We start from the raw sequence: 19,771 nt of genomic DNA on the forward strand, positions 1-19,771 counted from the left end.
TGGGATTAAACCATGACACCTCTGAAGAGACAGAGCACACTTACAGTATTACTGTATAGGATTACAATTTTTTTCATTAAAATGGTTTTAAATACACGAGTGAGTGAAATTAAGAATCCTTTTTAATGAGTATTAGAAGAAATGCCAGCCTGAGATACAAAAGCAAATAGTTTGCAAAGACAAAGTAAGTCTTTCAACAGCTATAAGCATTTTCTTTAGAGCACAAACTCCTAGGTAAAATGTTTTATTAATAATACATTTACCTGATATTTAAAAAGTAGTGCAAAAGGTTTCATATAAGCATGTTTAACACTGAACTGTAAGTACTTGAATAAACTATGCTATAGATTTGCCTGCCAACACTTTGTTGTTAGGCCTGGCTGCTAATGAATTTTGCCATTGTCTTTAGCAGGGATCATTTCTCCAAGTACAGTTTCCTCAAACTTAGGAGCTTGCCTCTCCATGAAAAAATTACTGAAATAAAGCACAACTTTTCTGACGATAGCTTCCAAAGGCTGACATAGCTTGCCACACTGCTCTACCCAATATTGTTAAGTGGCAGAAAGCCACTGTAAAGGATATTTTTACAGTATTTTTGCCAATCCTGTTTGCCATAAAGTCTTACTGGGCTCTTACTGGTAACAATCCCAGTCACAATTGGCTAATGATTTGCTCTTGAGAGCTTTTGATGTACAATGATTATAAAAAAAGAGTGTAGTTTTCTGCTTTTGAGAAATATACCTGCCAAGAAGGAATACCTGTACAGTAGAAATTGGAATAAGCAGTAAAAATGTGCAGAGTAACTCTCAAAAATGTCGAAAAACCTGCAGCTGTAACTAAAACACTCCATATATCTACCAAGTCAGTACACTCAAAATAAGCTTTTATAATTCAACCTTATTTTACAGACAAAGAGACTGATGTAAGTGGATGGATTTTGAGAAGTTATGGATGCTATGAAAAAGCTGAATATTTCTTTCATGGTAATTCCAGGGTTACTATTGAAATATTCTTTCAACTGAAGCCTGGACAGAGATTGTGAAATAAATGATTGGATTTCTGAACAGCAAATGGTGAGTTTTCTTGGAAAAAAAGTAAAGGAAAAAAAAACCAACCCAACCCACTGAAAATTCTGGTTACTATACAACAGTTTGCAACTGATTTCTGAAAATGAAAGTAGCATATTGTATTCATTTTTCAAGGTATTAAAAAAGCCATTATCATGTAACTCAGTAATACATTTCCTGGTTCAGAATATTCTTTGGCTATAATCCTAATTTGCATCTGTTTAAGCTAGATCATGGGGTTAGCCTTCCAAGTCCTGAAAAATGTAACATGACATAAGTAGGAGAGACTCCAAATTGAATATAATATCAACGTTTATCATCATCATGTGGGGTTTGATGAAAGCAGCTTGATATTATTATATACATTATTTCATTGCTAATTAAAAATATATTTCTGTGCTTGTTTATAGAAAAAAGAGAAATGAATACGAGTGCAATGGAAGGCAGTGCAAGCTCCATCTCAATTAATGAAAAATAGAACACAAAGCTATTATTGTACTTGTCTTAGATGTTACTATATGACTGCTGATTAAGTTATACTGCTCAAAACAAGGCAAAACACCAAAATATGTAAATGCTTGAATATATCCAATGACATTTAATAAGGCTTTCAAGGATGTAGTTAATTTTAGCACAGTATACTAAGCCAAGAGGACTGGAGTAGCCAAACAAGGCTTAGCTAGAAAACACTTGAGAGAATCAATGGGATCTGAAATTTTCAGGGGTGTTTTGATATCATTCCTATCTTAACTTATTCAGATTTTAGTCTGAATTTTAGTCTTCAATGAAGAAATGTTTCTTTCCTGTTCTTGGGAATCAGGATATCCTGAGAATTCCTCTGAAGTGAGTCCCAGTGGGGACATACAAATTTAAAGCCTCCCACTGCTGCTGCATTTAGGAAGAAAGGATGTCTATGGGGCAAAATAAGATGTGGTTGTAGCAATGGACGGAAGGAACAGGAACAAAAAGCATTCTCTGTCCTCTGCTTTTATAAAAAGAGTATTAACAAATTCCTGTTATAAACTAATGCAATCTTAGTAATCTTAGAATCGTAGGCAGTAAGGGGCACATATAGCCAGTATTTTGATATCTGGCTTTGTGCTGAAAGGGGATTCCCTAAAGCTGCTGGCCAGTCGAAATCTGTTGTCTGTGGTTGCAGCTTAGTACAGCTGCCTCTCCACTGACAAAGGATGCACAGCTTATATTGTTGAACTTCAAATATAACTCAGTTTACCAAAACATTAAAATAGGTGGCCCCACTTTTGAGATATCTGTACCAGATTCCCTTCCAGCAACAATCATTATTCAAAGAATACAGCTGCTTACTCCACTGTCCTCATGTTCTGTCCTGACCAAAGCGCCAGTTCTAACCAGATGTTTTGTAGAAAACCTTAAATGGAGATAAAGCTGAAGTACATTATAAAGATTGCTGTATCATCTTCCTAGCAAGCGAGGCAAATTCCCACTGAGAACAAATGTACACACCAAACTGCAAAATTGAAGCATGCAATTACAAACAGAAAATACATACAAATAAAAGAATAAATAATTGAAAATCCACAGAATTAGAAATATGGTGAAGAAATGAAAATGGTAGTTTGCGTGGGTGGCTCTGAAAAGCTTAGGGGAAAAGTTAAACCCGTAGATGCTCTGCGTGCAAGAACAGCAAGTACTAGCACATAAAACAAAACCTCCATAAACTGACAACTACTTCCCAACAGACCTGGGATGAAAGTGGGATGTAACCTTAGGAGTCATTCTTGAAACTGAGACAGCCAACATGCAAACATGTAGCTGATACATGTAAGATGTTGCTTTTTGTAGCTTGTTGTTACTTACAAAACATGACAATGCTTTTAAGGGCACAGATCCAAACTTAATTCACTGAAACATTTGGAAAAATGTTTGGTTTCTCTTTATAAAGAGATCTTCTGCCAGATCGTAGCCTTCCTTATCTGTCCACCAACGCCTTTGTTAACAGGAAGTGTGCTGAAGTTAGAGGGGACACTCAAGATTTGGCCCCAAACGATGAAGATAGCATTGAAGCTGAACTGAACAAGTGTATCACTTTTGAGGTAATCATTGTGCTTAAATTTATCTTTGGTAATGACTAAAGTAAATAGCATGGTAGATGGGACAAATCCACTTCATGTTTTAATGAGAAAATACAAAACCTGATGTTATGTATCCTGAAATGCATCCCCATATGTATTATTGCAGTATATATAGGAGGAGCTAGTCAAGTATTTCTAAAGACTGTTCATAAGCATTTGTTCAAATTTTGAACAGCCATTCAAATTAATTATCCTTATTCACCTCATTATTTGCTGTTTACAAGCATTCACATTCCTATCAGCATTGTGGAAGTACTAATCTTCAGAAAAAAAAAAACAAAACCCAAAGAAAAATTGGCAAATCGTAAGTAGTTTAGTTAACTTTAGTTAACTTCTTTTAAATTTTTTCTTTTAAAAATGTAGATACTCAAAACTGGGTAGAAACAAGCTGTTTTTACACTATTCTTGTCACCACAACAAAATATAAGCAATTCATACATTAATAACAACCTTAACTTGAACTTTGTTAGAAGAAATTGCTGTTCAAGACTTTTGAATAGCAAGTAAGTTGGAACACGTCAGTGTCCAGTGTTTCGGACTGGCTAGGCTGTGCTCAGTTGAGCAACAGGAAAAAAAACAGCAAAAGTGACTATGCCACCATTGTACTAACAAAGCCCTCAACTTAATAAAGGTTGCTTTGACTTTATGGCATAAATTAGCACTACCTCAGGGTTCCTTTAATTTAGACCACCCTGCAATAGTCTCTGTCAGTCAGGGATTATTGGATGAAAGCAAACCGGTTTGTTTGTGAAGCAGGATTCAGGAGATCTTAATTCAATTCTTGATCGCATCACAAGAGTCTTTGAGTGAAATTAGGAAGTATTAAACTTTCGGTGCCTCCTGCTGCTGTATGAAGAAGCAGCAGTAATATTTCCGTATTTTATAAATGAGCTATGAAATTAATTTAATTTTTTTTTTTGGAAACTTTCTGCATAAAGCCTTAGAAGTCCACTAACATTTTTGTCAGTCTTTAATTGGTCTGTGACAGAAGAGTCCCTAAGTCACAGTTTACACCTTGGGCTGTATGAAGGATTTTTGGTTTTTGTGTGTCTTTTCAGCATGCAAAAGAAAAGAAGACATCCACAACCACCCGTAAAAACATGTTCGTTAAAAAACCCTTGAGTTCATGCTTCTATGAAATAGTATGTATACCTGAAAACAGTCATTAAAGATATCATGTGAATGGATTTGCAAATATTAATCGATTATTTTTGTAGAGTGAGGCATTCTTCAAAGTCCAGCTTTTCTGGTGTGTTGCAGTTAACACTGTTCAGGGAAAACTTGGATACCACAAAGCTTTGTTATGATGGGGTGTGTGCAAAGTCTGAAAAATATGTGCGTATTTTCAACAGTTTTATAATTTGGATGTTTATTTGGTTACAGAAGTGTCAATTAAAGTATACTGAATTTATATTACCATGTACTAAACGTTTGCTTTAATTTTAGTAATACAAAATTTAATTGTGAAGTTTGAAATTTCGCTGGTTTTTTATCAAGTTTTAAAGCAAATGTGAGGTTTAGTGCGAGGTGTCCCTGCCCATGGCAGGGGGGTTGGAGCTAGATGATCTTAAGGTCCTTTCCAACCCTTACTATTCTATGATTCTATGATTCAAATCCTCACAGTTATTTCAACATAGTGAATATGCACGAATTCCATAAAAACTGAATGAAAATTTAGCCAACTGAAAGTTTTCCTACAGGTTGACTTATCCTTGTTTATTCAGCACATACTCTATTAAATATAGTCAGAAATCTCAGAAGATAATTTTCTTACTAAACATATTGTCTGAAAAAATTAGCACATCGTATTATTTAGACAAACATAAAGTAGCGTTTGAGTTCTACAAAAACAAGAGATGAGACATCATGTACCTAATGCAAAGGAAAGAGAAAAGGTGGTGTTCTCAGGTATATCAAATATTTATGGGCTTACTCTAACATTGGCAGTAGTGACAGGCTGTACTCAAAATGCTTTAGCGACTTTATTTGATTATTTAGCTGACATACGTCCAAAATTCTGTTTGCTGGTATCCAGTGTGGGAATTTTCACTTTAACATAACATTGGAAATACTCTTGTCTTTTTATCCTGGAGAGAAATATATAAAAGACAGGGGCTATTTCCACTCAGTATCTCTCATGGGTAAGACATAGGAGAGTGGACAACAAAGGAAAATCTTACTGAGTTTAAGTTTTGAAACACTATTTTTGGAGTTTGATTTGCAGATTTTGAGTCTGTTATCAGGTTATGCAGATGTATGCAAAAATGTTTGTGACCTTCTTTTATCTTCTTTATCACAAGTCATGCTTCCCAATTTCCCATAAATGCTGTCTCATTTCCAGTATAAACAGGAAAGGTTATGTGTATCTATCTGCACACACATGGAAGTCACTTTCAGTTTTATGATTGCAATATGTTCCCTGTAACAACTGAAATCACAAAACACCTTGTAGTTTCTTTATTTATGACATGATATGAAACAGGAAAATAAGATAAATTTTACCATTTCTTCTTCCTTCAGTTACTAAAGCTCAGAAAAATTCTTTATGAACAGGTTTTACATGGGAAGGGCTTATATTTTGTAAAAAAACTTGAAACAAAACTCAAACTGTCATATATACCTAGACAGAGCAACATAATACATTAAAAAGAATGCTAACGCAGCTTCATGAATGATGCTTTATAATCATCAATATATGTTGCACATAAAGAATAAAAACTTCTTTATTATTTATGCATTGCCATAAGTGTACATAGGCTTCAAAGTCAAGGCTTATGGAATAATTAATGAACCAAATAAGAAATATTTTCAACATGTTCGGAAGACCTAAGCTAACTCAAGTCCCAGCTGAGGAGGAAGGCAAGCTCAGATCAGCTGGGGAGCTACGAGAAATCAAACATGCTAGGAGTGGGGCAGACATAGCCCAAGTGCACAGCTGTTCTATGTGCTCACAAAAAGCTAATGCATTAAATAGTTAGTCTGTCATTAACAATGTGTAATCAGTTGGCATGATTTGCTCAACGCACAAGAAAACTGGTGACTGCCCCTCTGAGAGTGTAATTCCATTCTTCAGCATTATCAGTCTTTGGAGAAACGTTACCCCACTGTTTTAGACACAAAATACAGCAGCTACATTTTTTTGTTTCTTTCTCTAAAGTATAAACTAAAAGAAGAAGAAAAAAGAGAGGAAAAAGGGAGAGATCCAGACAAACTTTACACCTTTGTTGAGCTGAGTTAAGGATCAATACTGAGTTATGAAAAGACTGCAGATTAATCTGCAGATTAAAAGATTCCTCCAGCAGCATCTGCCATTTCAAAGGAGCAATGAAAGGTTAAGGGAACAAGATCAAGGCAAGAATATTCTTCAGCTATGATTCCTGTTTTGGAAAGATGCCTTTATTTGCTCCCTAAAGGAGGCGAGTCCAGCTCATGGTGTTAGTGTTGATGGTATAAGGAGGAACAAGGAGGAATGAGATGGGGGATGGGACTCCAGGAAGACTGTTCCACTAGTTACAGCCACTGGGGTTTAATGCGAGCTATAAACTCATCTGTCTGTTTACATACCAGCAAATGATATGTCTCTCTGATCCACTTACATTTTGAAGCCTAATGTATACACAGGGCACTGACGTCGTGTATACAAGACACAGAGATAGCTGGGGGCTGTGTGCTATCCCTGCTTTCACAGCACACTGTCACTCTTATAAATAAAGCATTCGCTTGGGAAAGGAGTCTGAGAGCTGGAGAGCCACATTGCGTGCAAATCCAGCTCAGTGCCTGAGCTTCCTCGAGGTTGAGGCTAATCCTAACTGACATGTTACAGTAAAAGTACTTTATAAAATCAATATTAAATTCACAGCCTTTGACATCCTGGGACATCAAAGATAAAGGGGAAATAAGCTGTGGAGTAAACAGTCCTGCAGCTATGCCAGTTGCTCATGGAGAGAGGCAAAGGAAGACACAGGAGACCATGGGGTAAATTAGTACGGTGCTAGTCTTGTTTTTATACCAAGGTCTTGACATCAATGAAAACATTATAAAAACAGCACGCAAACTCTTACAAACAAGAAAAAAATATTAGGGAAGACGCACTCAGTTACAAATTCATATAACCTTTTAAGGTTAAAGGGATAATATGCTACCTATGCAAGCTACTCTATTATCTTCCTTGTTCAGTAAATTATACCTGAGAGTGATAAGATAATAAGAAAACCCCAACAATAGATCACTGAACTAAAGAACCACAGGGCTAGAATTTGACTGTACAATTCTAACCTGATAGTGTCATTCCTGCTTTCTGTGATATACGCCCATGTGTATTCTACAGTCATCCAGACTGACATAAAGTCAGCCATCATACTGCTTTTACTATGGGTGTGAAATACAAATTGTATGGGTTATTGAGTCAAGAGGAGAACGGCTTGAACAATGGTGGAACTACTTCCCTGCTATACCCCAGATTCCGCTCTCCATGTGTAAAATAGCGATCAGGATTGCTACTTCAAAAGTCAACACAGGCTTTGAGCAAAAGTAAAAGGAAGACCAAGGTGAGTTCAGAACTGGAAAATACCCCTTCTTCTCCTCTCCTTACTCTCCCCAAGCCATTTCCTGCTGATGAATATACATAACACTCTTGTTGCAAGGTTGTGTAAATCAATATGGTGAGTAGACAACTTCATACTGGAGAACTGCATTGTGTGAGCTGAAAAAGTTCCTTGCCATTTTGTGGCTTATATGGAGTCAAGTTTGTAGTTCTGATGACTCTGGGTGGTCGTTGCACCAACCTTAAGAACAGGCATTTTTCACTTAAAACATCTGATATGCAAACACTTTTACTCAGAATAAGTATTAAAAAGGTAGAAAAAGTAAATTTTTTGCATAGGGAAATCTGCTAAAATTGTAATTTAAAAACTACAGTGTTTTCAGAAGAAACCTCTAATGTATTTGTACTCATGAGAAAATGCACATAATAATTTCTGAACTTGCTGTACCACATAATATTGTTACCAACCATCCCTCACTGGTTAGTATTTCTGATGAGACAACTAGTACTGTTCAGGAGAGAAAAGGTATTATGTTTGTTAGAATGAAATATGAAAAAGAAGGCACAATAACAACTGTTTTTATATAACTAATGTGTCTTCAACAAAAGTTTCTCCCCTGATCCTTAGGAAAACACATAATTTCAAACGTATTCAATCCTGAGGTTAGCAAGAAGTGAGCATCTAAAAATCACTCTGAATAGCTTTCTTGCAAATACTTGAGGGTAACAGAGTAAACTTAAGGAGAAAGGGCTGAGGGAGTGATGCTGTGAAAGTGATAGACCAAGATAATTGAAGGAAGAAGCCACCTCATCTCTCCTTACAGGAAGGCATACACATTTTTTTGTAGTCGTGAAATTGAATCTGATTTTCTCTAGCTCTTACAGCTGATGTGAACACTTAGGAGATAATAATTTAGGGGATTGGGTGTTGTGTGGTGTGGAAACAGTACCAAAAAAAGAAAAAATTTTGTAGCAAAGAAAATGTCAGAAAGGTCAATTCTACCATCTTCTTTTAGTACGTCTGTGATGCAGAACTGATTTTATTAGGATAAATAAAATATTTGTCAGCAAATAGGATGGAACCTTTTTAATAGCCCTTACAAAGACACAACCAATCTTTAGCCTAAGGCTAGTGTCTTCATCTGGGACAGTCTGTCTCCTCTAAATAATTTGCTGGGCCTCAGTGACCAACAACCAGTAACTGTGCCCATCACTGCCTTTTTGGATCTTTCCTGTGCTTGGCAGCATGACAATTATAGAGTTGGGAGAGAGCCAAAAGCTGGGTTAAACAATTACTTTATCCATTATTTTGGCCTTGTAGAATAGCAAAACCAAAATTGCTGATGGGGAGAGAGCCAAAAGCTGGGTTAAACAATTACTTTATCCATTATTTTGGCCTTGTAGAATAACAAAACCAAAATTGCTGATGGTAACTCCCAAAAGCCAATGCTTTTCTGCTTGCTTTACTCAGGGGTTCAGTCCAAGGCAATCCGATGCCTCAGAAGGCATTGAGTATATCTGGCCATGTGGAAGACCCATGATGAGAGATTTGAGGATGACGGACAACTTGGAAGGTACTTCTTACGCCAAAAATAAAACCAAGAAAACAAAGGAATCTTTTGAGAACAAAAGGGAAGGCAGGTATTTCTTCAAGCCAATTCAAGATTCAAACAAGTTACATAAATTTTTGAGAAAGCACCCTTTGTGGTACTTACTATAACTAGACCTATATCTCCCCAAAAAGCAAAAGCATTTCTACTGTTGTACTGGGGACATACATTCGTGTATTCTATGTTTTGTGCATTATTATCTAAATGACAAAACCAATTCTTTTAATGTACAAAAATAATATTAAATGTTGTAGCAGACATTTGATTTTATTGAGGTGCCAGTATTGTTGAACAGTCTATGTACATCTTACTGGGTGCTATAGCTCATTTCATAAATATTTTTATTATGTTCTGTGTACATTTGCATACTGTACTCACCGTAATCACATCTGAACAGCTCACAGCAGTGTACTAAGCAACATGAATAACATTTGTTAGAGATTATTTGCATTATCATTCCCCCAAAAGAAGAGGTATATACAGCTGGTGCCTCATTTTTGTAAGGTTGATTGAGTACTTTCTGGTGTTGTTTTGCTAGGATATTTTTGGATGGATCTTTTTTTTGAATGTATTTGCTTTCTTTTACAAATGTCCATGCTGCTGTGCACTTAGGTTAGAAAAAGTACTGAAAAAAAAATAAAAAAAAATAAAATTTCTATTTGGATGGAAGCTTTCTACAGCTTCTACTTTTTTTTTTCTTTTTTTTTTTCCCTTTGCTCATTACATGACAGATCAGTTCTTTAGGATATTTTGGTAGATTTGATGAAGATTCATCGATGTACAGTTAATAGACTGCAGTTTTCCCAAGAGGCTGAAGGTTAAATATTTCTCTGTAGCGAAGGATGATTTGTGTATTATAAGTTAAATTAAATATAGATAGCACCATTTTATAATCTCTCTGAGGGAAATGTGACCCAGAAGTCTATTCTTTTGGGTCCAGACTGAGATTTGATCCATATACAATCTTATTCCTTACTTGCAATTTTAAGGCTACAAAATAGCGACAGTTAATCAAAGGAAACACTTGAAATATGAAGCAAGTTAGTTAGACCATCACTACCTTGAGTTACTACATTCATGCCTGATATCAGTTTGATTTTAATTGGACGTAATCTTTGACTATGTAGCAGAGAGGGGTACTATTACACGTTGAAGTTATAGAGAAGAACTACTGCTTGTTCCCTCAGGAAATAACACTTCAAATGAAATGTCTTCTGCAAAACGTTAGAGAATGTAACAGTATGCTCAACATAAACCAGATACTCAATAAGTATTCAAAACATTGCACAGCATTACAAATTCATACAATCACAAATGCTTAATTGAATTGTACACAAATAATGTATTACAACCTGTCAAACTATTTTTGTTATGATTAGCTACAACCCTAGGATAGTAAATCCATAAAATAAAGACTTTAGCACAAAACACTAAAAGTACTTCACATTATATTTCATTATTTCTTCTGTTATATTCAAGTCTGCTGGGCTCTGTCCCTTATCTTTCAAGCAAGTTTTGAGTTAATATCTCAAAGTCTTCTCTTGACTAGCAGTAAATTACCAAATGTAAAATTACTTTAGCATGCAGAGAAATTGGTATCTCCCTCTCCTTTGTATGTCCAGTTCTTTTTTTATACTAGTAATGAGAGATGAGAGAAGAGGTTCAAATGTAGGATTTTTCTTGATGTTGCATAGTGCTGTTTTTAGCTCGCCAAGCCATGGTTATTTATGGTTCATTTCCAGGCAGTCATGCTGGAGAATCTCAGCTATAAGGTCTATGAACTGCAGTGGACTATTGTACTACTAGCCTTTTACTTATATTCTGATAAAACCACAGATGGAACCAAAGTGCAGTTTTTCATTACCAGAAATTGGTACGCAGAGGTGGTCCAAATTAGGTGACACATTATCATAGCAGTTATTAAAAAGTCAAAATTTGCATATCATCATTATACATTCATTATTCAAAAATATGCAAGTTAGCAAGGCTATACATAGGGCATCACAACTGTACCCCACTACCTCTGAGCGTTAATTAAATAATCTGAATCTGAGCTGAAATTCTTTGGCCGAGCAGTGTGTAGGAAGCCCGTATTAATAATTATACTCTTGAATAACAATTATGCACTTCTACTGATACAAAAGCTTTCTTCTTCCTGCAAGGGATGAAGAAAATACAAACAAGAAAACATGTTTCTTTTTGACTGAAATGGTCTCCGTCTCTAACATCTGATGTTATCTTTTAAATAGTAATTTCAAATTGCAAAGAAAATATTATCACTTCATCACTGATGACCAGTTAAGTCATGATTCTCTACTGTGCAGACTGTTCATTGATGAAATATTAATGTGACCTCAAATATGCTGGAAAATTAAAACTATTTGTGAATATCTCACAGTGAATCTCATTCTAAATAGCATCTCTATGGTAACTGTACTTCTATAAACCAAAAATTAGATTAACAGTCAACTGTATCAGTATAATCATAGGCAAATATGTTAAATTAAGCTATGACATAAAGTGTTGCCTATTTCAGCCTGATATTCAATTAAGAAAATATATAAACCATACATACATGTAGATGACCTATTCTGTGTTTAAAATGTGTTCACAGCTCCAGATCTCAAAATAATTTTTTAATCTATTATCTTTTCCATGCTTCCTCTTTCATTTCAGGTTTCATTCTGCATAACCAAAAAGTATGAAATAAAGAAGTCTAAAAAGGTCCTTTCACAATGCATATCATTGTGTGCATATTGTAACAGTGCATACTGTTCACCCACATGGATAGCACCACCAAGAACACTTGCTTCAGCAAGTGATGTTGAATTTGCATGAAGGCTGTAGAATTCCTCCCAAAATATTAATGCTTTAGCAACACTAAAAAGTAAAATGACAAAGTTTTTTTAGTAAAAAAGTGAAGTGTTATAAAAATGTTAAGTCTAAACTACAAAGGACAAAACTTCCTCCATGAATAGTGAGCAATCCAGTAATTTTCTTTAATTTAATTTCAGAAAAAAAACTCCAAAAAGCAGAATACCCTTTCCTCCCGTAAGCATCCCAAGAGTAAAAGATAATTAACCTCTTATAAGGCAGCAAAATCCTGGAAATCTAGGCATGGCTTGCTTCCTCCAGGATTAGCAACCTCTAGCCTCAGGTTGAAATCTAGCCTGTGTGAGCATGTAGCAAAGATAATTATTTCTTTAAGTCTGCCTAGAGGCGATGGTTTCCATGCAATTTGTTAGAAAATGGTGGTCACATAGAATACTGATTAGGCCTCATGTTTTCTGAGGCCTATGCTGTTATTTCTTCTGCTTTCATTGTTATGTATACAAGCCCCTCCTCTGGTTTTAGATACTTTTAGAAGCATCTGTATGACATTCTCATACTCATCAATCCCTAATTGGGCTAAAATCTCATACTTGTGTCTATTCCTGCAGTCAGCTTGGTCTTTTCTGTTAGACCCTCTTGGTGAGGAGTGTTATTTTCTTTCTGTGATATGTTGATTTTGCTTGAAATAGATTGTTACACTTTTCAGGGGTAGCCAAACTTCACTCAGTCTACTGATAAAACAAACATTTTAAGGAATAGAATTCCATGTTATCTGTGGGCTACAGAGGTACATCATGTAAAGCTCATTTACTGAAGTTCAAACCCTACTTCCCCAATCACACTACCATTAAACAGGATGCCAGTTTCATAAAGGAGCTTTTTCTTTTGATTTCATAGCCACTGTCTTAAGGACAAATGGCAAAACACTTCCTCAAAAGTAATTTTCTACATTAGTATTTCAAGGTCTTCTGTACAGCTTTCCCAGAAACTTGACAGTGATTTTGAGCTTACTGTGCTCAGTATTCAGCTACTTCCTTGTTGTTAGAATAGAAAGCTCCTACTGCATCTATATTTTTGTATATAGCATAGTGGACCTCAGAGACTGCTATGAGAAAATGCTGGAGCAATTTACCTGCAGAAAGACTCAAGCCTAAATACTGCGCTGTATCGGCTTACAGCCTCTTTAGGCTTGTGCAGTGGACAAAGGCAATAGCAGAAATTACTCTGTTTAGGGTTTCTTTCCCCACCATGGTGAAAAAATCCTTGCTCTTGCTTAATTTCTGACTGGGGAAATTAATTACCCTTAGCTTCTGGAAACAATTTCTCCTTAAAGGCTTATAATACTCTATGAATCCAAAATAAATAGAAAATCTTAATAGCTACAGATTAAAGTAATTGCATTGGCAGAAAAAAGTATCTTTAAATGGACTATTGTGGAGAACAGGAGGTGAGATACAGAAGCCCCTCTTCTGTTATGTAGTAACAGATTAAATTGACATACTAATTACAGCTGATTTCTAAAACACAATTTGTCTGAAAGCAATACTGAGCACCAGAGTTTGAATTAAAATGAATAGTCCTGAGCTAAATCAATACCAAATACTACTAAATCCTGAGGAATCGTTACCCAGCAGCGTTATCCAAAAGAGAAAATGATTCTCAGGAAGCCTGGATCTCATTCCTGTCTCTGCCATTGATCTGTTAGGCATGAACCCGAGTCACTTTGCATCTCTTGGGAATTCTCCCATGTGTGGCCTACCTCGCTTGTTTAGTCTGAAAGCTGTTTGGGATCAGGGCTCGTTAAACTTTATTAAGCCAACATGGCCCTGTGTTCAACTGAGATTTCTAATCTCTCCTGCCATAAAAAAATGTAATGCTTGCCAGAATGAGGAACTTGCAAGTTAGCCTTAGATTTATTCTTTAAACAAGAAATTTACTGCAAAGCACACTAAACTCAATTAAAACTCAATCTTAATATTTTTATTACATAAATTTAAATCAGCTGTTAACTGGTTAAATCATATTTTGTAAGGAGTCAAGCCTCTTAGTGTCATCATTTGCAATGTTTCTGTTATTGTCATCTGCAGTTCCTGGAATAATATATAGTAAACTGTTCTCCCCTCAACAATTAGAATATAGTAAGTATAGAAAATAATTAGAAATAATAATTATTAATGGTTACTGCCATTTCAGCTAATTAACTGAAAAGTAAAACTTAGCTGTTATACTGGGTTTGAAACCAAATCAATATAATATTAAGTTAGAACACGGACATCAGGAAACACAGTTCTATATCTAAAAAGGGCAGAGCTATTTCTGTTGGCAATATGTGATGAGATCTCATGTGCAGGTGATGATTATTTATACAGGTGTACAGATAATTATTAACAGGTGTTATGAATGGAATGCAAGAGAGAAATTCAAATAATGATACAAACACATGGTGTGCAAGTCACTTGCCAGAGTTAAAAAGTTATAGGAGAGTTCATGTTTAAGGATGTGCTTGTCTTTGAATGAAAGTTTCTGGGGTACTTTAAGACCGAGATGATCTCATGTTTCTCTCACTTTCCTTGATGTAGGAGAGTACTTGGTACCATGGAGGATGATAAAGTGCTTTATGTGAAGTGGCAATTTAGTCCTATTTTGCAACCATTACACACCTTTGGCTTACAAAGTCCCTGTGGAAATTTCAGAATATTAATTGGACTTCAATTACTTCAGTGTACCGCGAAAAGAACTTATTTTCTCTGGTTAACTATATATAAGGAACTTGTATTTTAGCAGTATAGGTGATATATTTAAGAATATGTGTATGGCTCAGGACAAAGAATTGTGCTCAACTAGTCCAAACAAGCTTCTCTTACAATACTTTTAAAGGCTGGCTTTAGATTCAAAAAACACCTTCAACAATTCATAGTAGCAAGCACTAAACCATCAGTATCTGTAGGAAACAGCCCTTATTTTAACCCTACCTACAAACAAATGCAAGTTTAATTTAATGCCAATGATATTTTGATAAAATAGTAGCTTGTAGTCTTTGGAAACAGAAAAAAATCTGCCTAGGCACTTTGATGTATTTTAGCACATGACAAACATTCCTATGTGAGAAGTGCTTGCAGCACTTTCATTTAGAGTATGTCCATAATATGTGTGACGAAATCTTGGCAATGTAAAGAACAACCACGTGGTTTAGGGCAAGGTGTCCCTGCCCATGGCAGGGGGGTTGGAACTAGATGACCTTAAGGTCCTTTCCAACCCTTACTATTCTATGATTCTATGATTCTATGATTTCAGTTCAGCAGGGAACAAGGGGGTGTCACACTTTGATCTGTTATAGTTCGTGTTTCTCAACTTCTTACAGACACTCTTGGTACCTTAGCTGTTACAGAAGAATGGACACTGACTGAACACGTTGTAGATAAGATATATCTGTAAAAGAGATGATAATTTACTACAGAAGTCTAAGAAGACTGGCTACTAAAGCCCGCACTAACTTTGTTATTTTACCACAGCAGCCTCCATTCTATGAAGTAATTAATTACTATTGGAATAAACAGACTCAGTTTCATTACCAAGTAAATCCATCAATTATTGATACTGTATACTTCTGAAATAATATTTTGATTCATGTTGTTTTGAATTAGATTTTCTAGCCAGTGGAATACAATGTAGACTATGTCTCCCTCACATATACGTATAAGCTTGAAGAACAAGACTTCATGATATGTCAAGGACCACAGGTTGTGAAAATTATTTAGCTGGAAATATCAGAAGTTCCTGCTGGAGCGTTTTTTATAAAGTCCAAACAAATTTGTTGTGGAAATGTAAAAAGTATTATAGAGAATAAGCTTTTTGAACCTGACCTGGAAAGCTTCATTTCAAGTTAATTCAGTATAAATGTACAACAATTCATAGGTGTTACAGGTCTGATGACAGGACTCATGATGCACACAGGGTGATGCTACTCTTAAGATTCATCAAACAGGTTAGCTTGGCAGGAAGCTTAGATGAAATTTCAGAATACTTTTGTCTCTGTCAAGCATGTCAGCAAGAAAGAATGGGGGTGGTGAACTACAACTCCCATGTGACATGATGGCTGTAGCAGAAACAGTTTGATGAGTTGCTGACAGTAAATCAAATAAAATTATGTCTATTAAGTGGCTGATATATGTAATTTGGGTATTCTTGGCAGGAATTTCCCACAGGAAGTTTACATGGCATGCATGTTCTTAAAAACCAAACAAAAATATTGTATTTTTTAGATTTCATACATCTATATACACCTTTTACTATTTTTCCCTATTTCTAATGGTTCTCTGTTGTAAAAATGTTTCTTAATCAATGAGTGTGTATTTCTTATCCTATTTGACTATTTTTTTTAAACTTTGTTGACAAAAGATACTTTGACAAGATATTTTCTCTATGTTGGTATGTATGACCGACCCTTATTCAGTCAGCCCAATGAGATCTTCATGCTGCTTTTCATGTCTTTATCTTTTGACAACAATATATCTTTTTTATGTGTGCCAAATATTTCACTCTCCTTTCTCATTTTCTGCCTGAGTAAATTAGGACATTTTGTGTTCAATGTGCTTAAAATTTTTACGGTAAGGAAATAATTGATGTTAAATTTTCTGAGAATGTTCTGTACTAGTTTATGGAAATTCTGCTGTTTCTAGATAGCGAGATCTGCATTTCATGTTCCTCCATTTTATAGCTGAATCCTTTCTTTGTTGATCATAGTTTTTGCTCCTCTTTTTAGTACAAATATTTTTGTAGCTGTTTTATTTGTTATATTCATTGAATATTCATTGAACCTCCATAAATCTATTAACTTTTCAGCTAGTCCTTAAAATGAATTTGTACTGGGAAGAACTTTGATGCTCAACTTAACCAAGGATTTTCTTCCTTCTTGAGTAACAACGTCGGCAGACAACAGTGTATCTGAAAATGCTAGTCAGTGAGAAAAATCTAACACAGGAATAAAAAAAGAAATTCTCAACTCCAGGAAAAAAAGCTTACCATCCACATAAAGAGAGATTGAGAAACTATATATATCCTGGATATATCTTCAAAATCTCTATTTGGAACTGCAAACTAGTGAGCGGTAATGGCAGGACAGATTGACAATGGAGTTAAATACTAGTTGGAGGAATTAAGTGATTATTTTCAGGATTGTGTAAATGGAAGCATAAACATCTATTTTAACACTGAGCTTAGAAGAAGCCGCCAAAATATTTTCTGGTAGATAAACTGTTAAGAAAACATTTTTATTCTAACTAAGGTAATTAATGATAGAAAATAAAATGACACTCAACACTGTCACATTGACTGCATGTTACCCACCTGTTAGGTTGTAGATTTTAGCAACCATTTTAGAAAATGGCTTTCTTGGAAATATTGCTCAAAATAACTAGTGACATGACCTCAATATCTGTCTACTAACGTTCTGTAGCTGGTCAGTGGGTGACTGACTGTAATTACTTTTCAAATGATGAATTTCATTTTCACTCTATAAAACTAGTATCAAATCTAAAAGTGGAATCAAACCACAGTATCAGAAGAGCATCTTTTGTTTTTCATGTTGCAAGATGCAGTTAGAAAGAAAATTTACTTTGCTTGTATAATCTCTTGTTATAATCCATGTTTTAAATAGAGGTTGTAGGTAGTAAGACAAAGCATACTTATAAAATTCTAACAGAAATATGAATATTGTGTTATTTTATCATGTAGGCATGCAAGGATTATTTAATGTTTTAAAATTCTTGACAATTATAAGGAATAAGTGCACATAAATACATGTAAATATAGTACACAGAGAAGAAATTACTGTTTATACTACTTCTTTTATGCTGTAACAGCAGATAAAAAAACCCATCAAAACAGCCTACTGCTGATTTACAGTACATAAGCAGAAAGTAGTAGGTGATTTTTCTATTTGATGCCATACATGATTTGTGGGGTTTTTTTCATAAAATATTTCGAATTCCATCTTAAAAATGTGTTTCTTCAAACAGAAATCATGAGATTTTTACAGTAGAATTTTCTAGTTTATTTTTGAAGTCTTGTTTCAGCCTTTACAGGTCACTAAGCCTACTGGCAGAGTCTGCAGGAGCAAAACATTGTCCTCAGCAGAGAAGAAAGGAGCTAGGGACATTTAAACAAATCAGAAAAGTTCACAGTACCAGACGAAGCCATCCAAGCATCTGAGGGAGTTAGTGCTGTGAGGTCTTTCTACCATCTATCATACAATTCCTGTACTAATCCCTATATTCACTTTCACTAGTCACTTCCCTAGATGCACAATACCAGAAACTTGACTGAAGTCCTATAGAAGAGTCAAACTACATTTTCCTCATATAAAATTTCAATTCTTTTGTCAAAGAAGGGTTTCAGATTACTCTGGTTCAATCTTCTAATGGAAAAATATAATTAAAGGTTTTCATTTATTATTTACTTTCATGACTTCAATTATTATTTTCTTCAAAATTTATTCTGAAGCCATACAAGCTATTAAAATTAGTACTACCACTTTCATTATTATGCTTTTTCATGAATAACCAGTATTGAACAGTAGCGAGGTGTGCAGAGTTGGGTTGACTGGTAAAAGAAGAGGTTCTGTTGCATTGTAAATTCCTAACTTCACTTTAGAACAAGTCTACTCATTCAAAAAAACCCTGTCTCTCCAAGATCACAGAATGAATCCATACCAGAACAATGACATTAGCTCAGAGTTTTGGGACTCTAGGTTAGCTTTGTGATCTCATAATCACATCTTTTCCAAAGTATTCTGCATTTACTGACAGAAAAGTACACGGCTTTTCCACAAGCCTGCAAAGATCAAATCAACACATAGATTAAAAAGTTGCTAAGAAAATTTTCCCAGAGATAAGTGTAATATTTTGTACAATTTAAAGTGAATTAATGATAGTTATTATTCAACATCTGATTTTTATGACATCCCTGTTAAACCCAATTAATAGATTTAAGAAAAATAAGAGAGGAAAGCAAAATATGGGTCCTACCCAGTGTAGCAAGTAATTTTTGCCAACAGGTAGAATGTTTCTTACTATCATAATTCCTCACATATACAACACCTACAATTATTTCAATTTACCTGAACAACAAACTACATGGAAGAACTGAGTTGAAAATGATCATCCCTGCTGTCATGGTAGATGAATTCTTCTGTATGATAGCAATTACACCACCTGCTGAGTGCAAGAATAGTAGTATGAGCTAGTTCCAACCAGAGTTATGGCCAATGGATGGCCAACAATGTGACAAGGGATATGAAGTACCTGATTGATGAATAGGGGCCTAGAGAAATGTATTGTTCGGCTTGGAGAGACAGTCAAACAGAACAAGTTACCCAAACCAGACCATGCCTGGAACATGAGGTTGTCCTAGATGACTGCCAGCTGTCCCTTCCAAGCAAAATTATTTAATAATTTCTTTACAGTTTTTGTCTTTTCAATGAACAATGTCTTTTCTGGCTTTCTGCATACCGCTGGATGTCTGTAGAATTTACTGTTCACGATCCTGGTTTATTTTACCTTCAAAACACAAACCAGTGATTTATGTATTTATTTATTTTATTCCTAG

Source organism: Strigops habroptila, chromosome 4 (genome assembly GCF_004027225.2).
Source record: "Strigops habroptila isolate Jane chromosome 4, bStrHab1.2.pri, whole genome shotgun sequence".
In the NCBI taxonomy this organism is placed as follows: Eukaryota; Metazoa; Chordata; class Aves; order Psittaciformes; family Psittacidae; genus Strigops; species Strigops habroptila.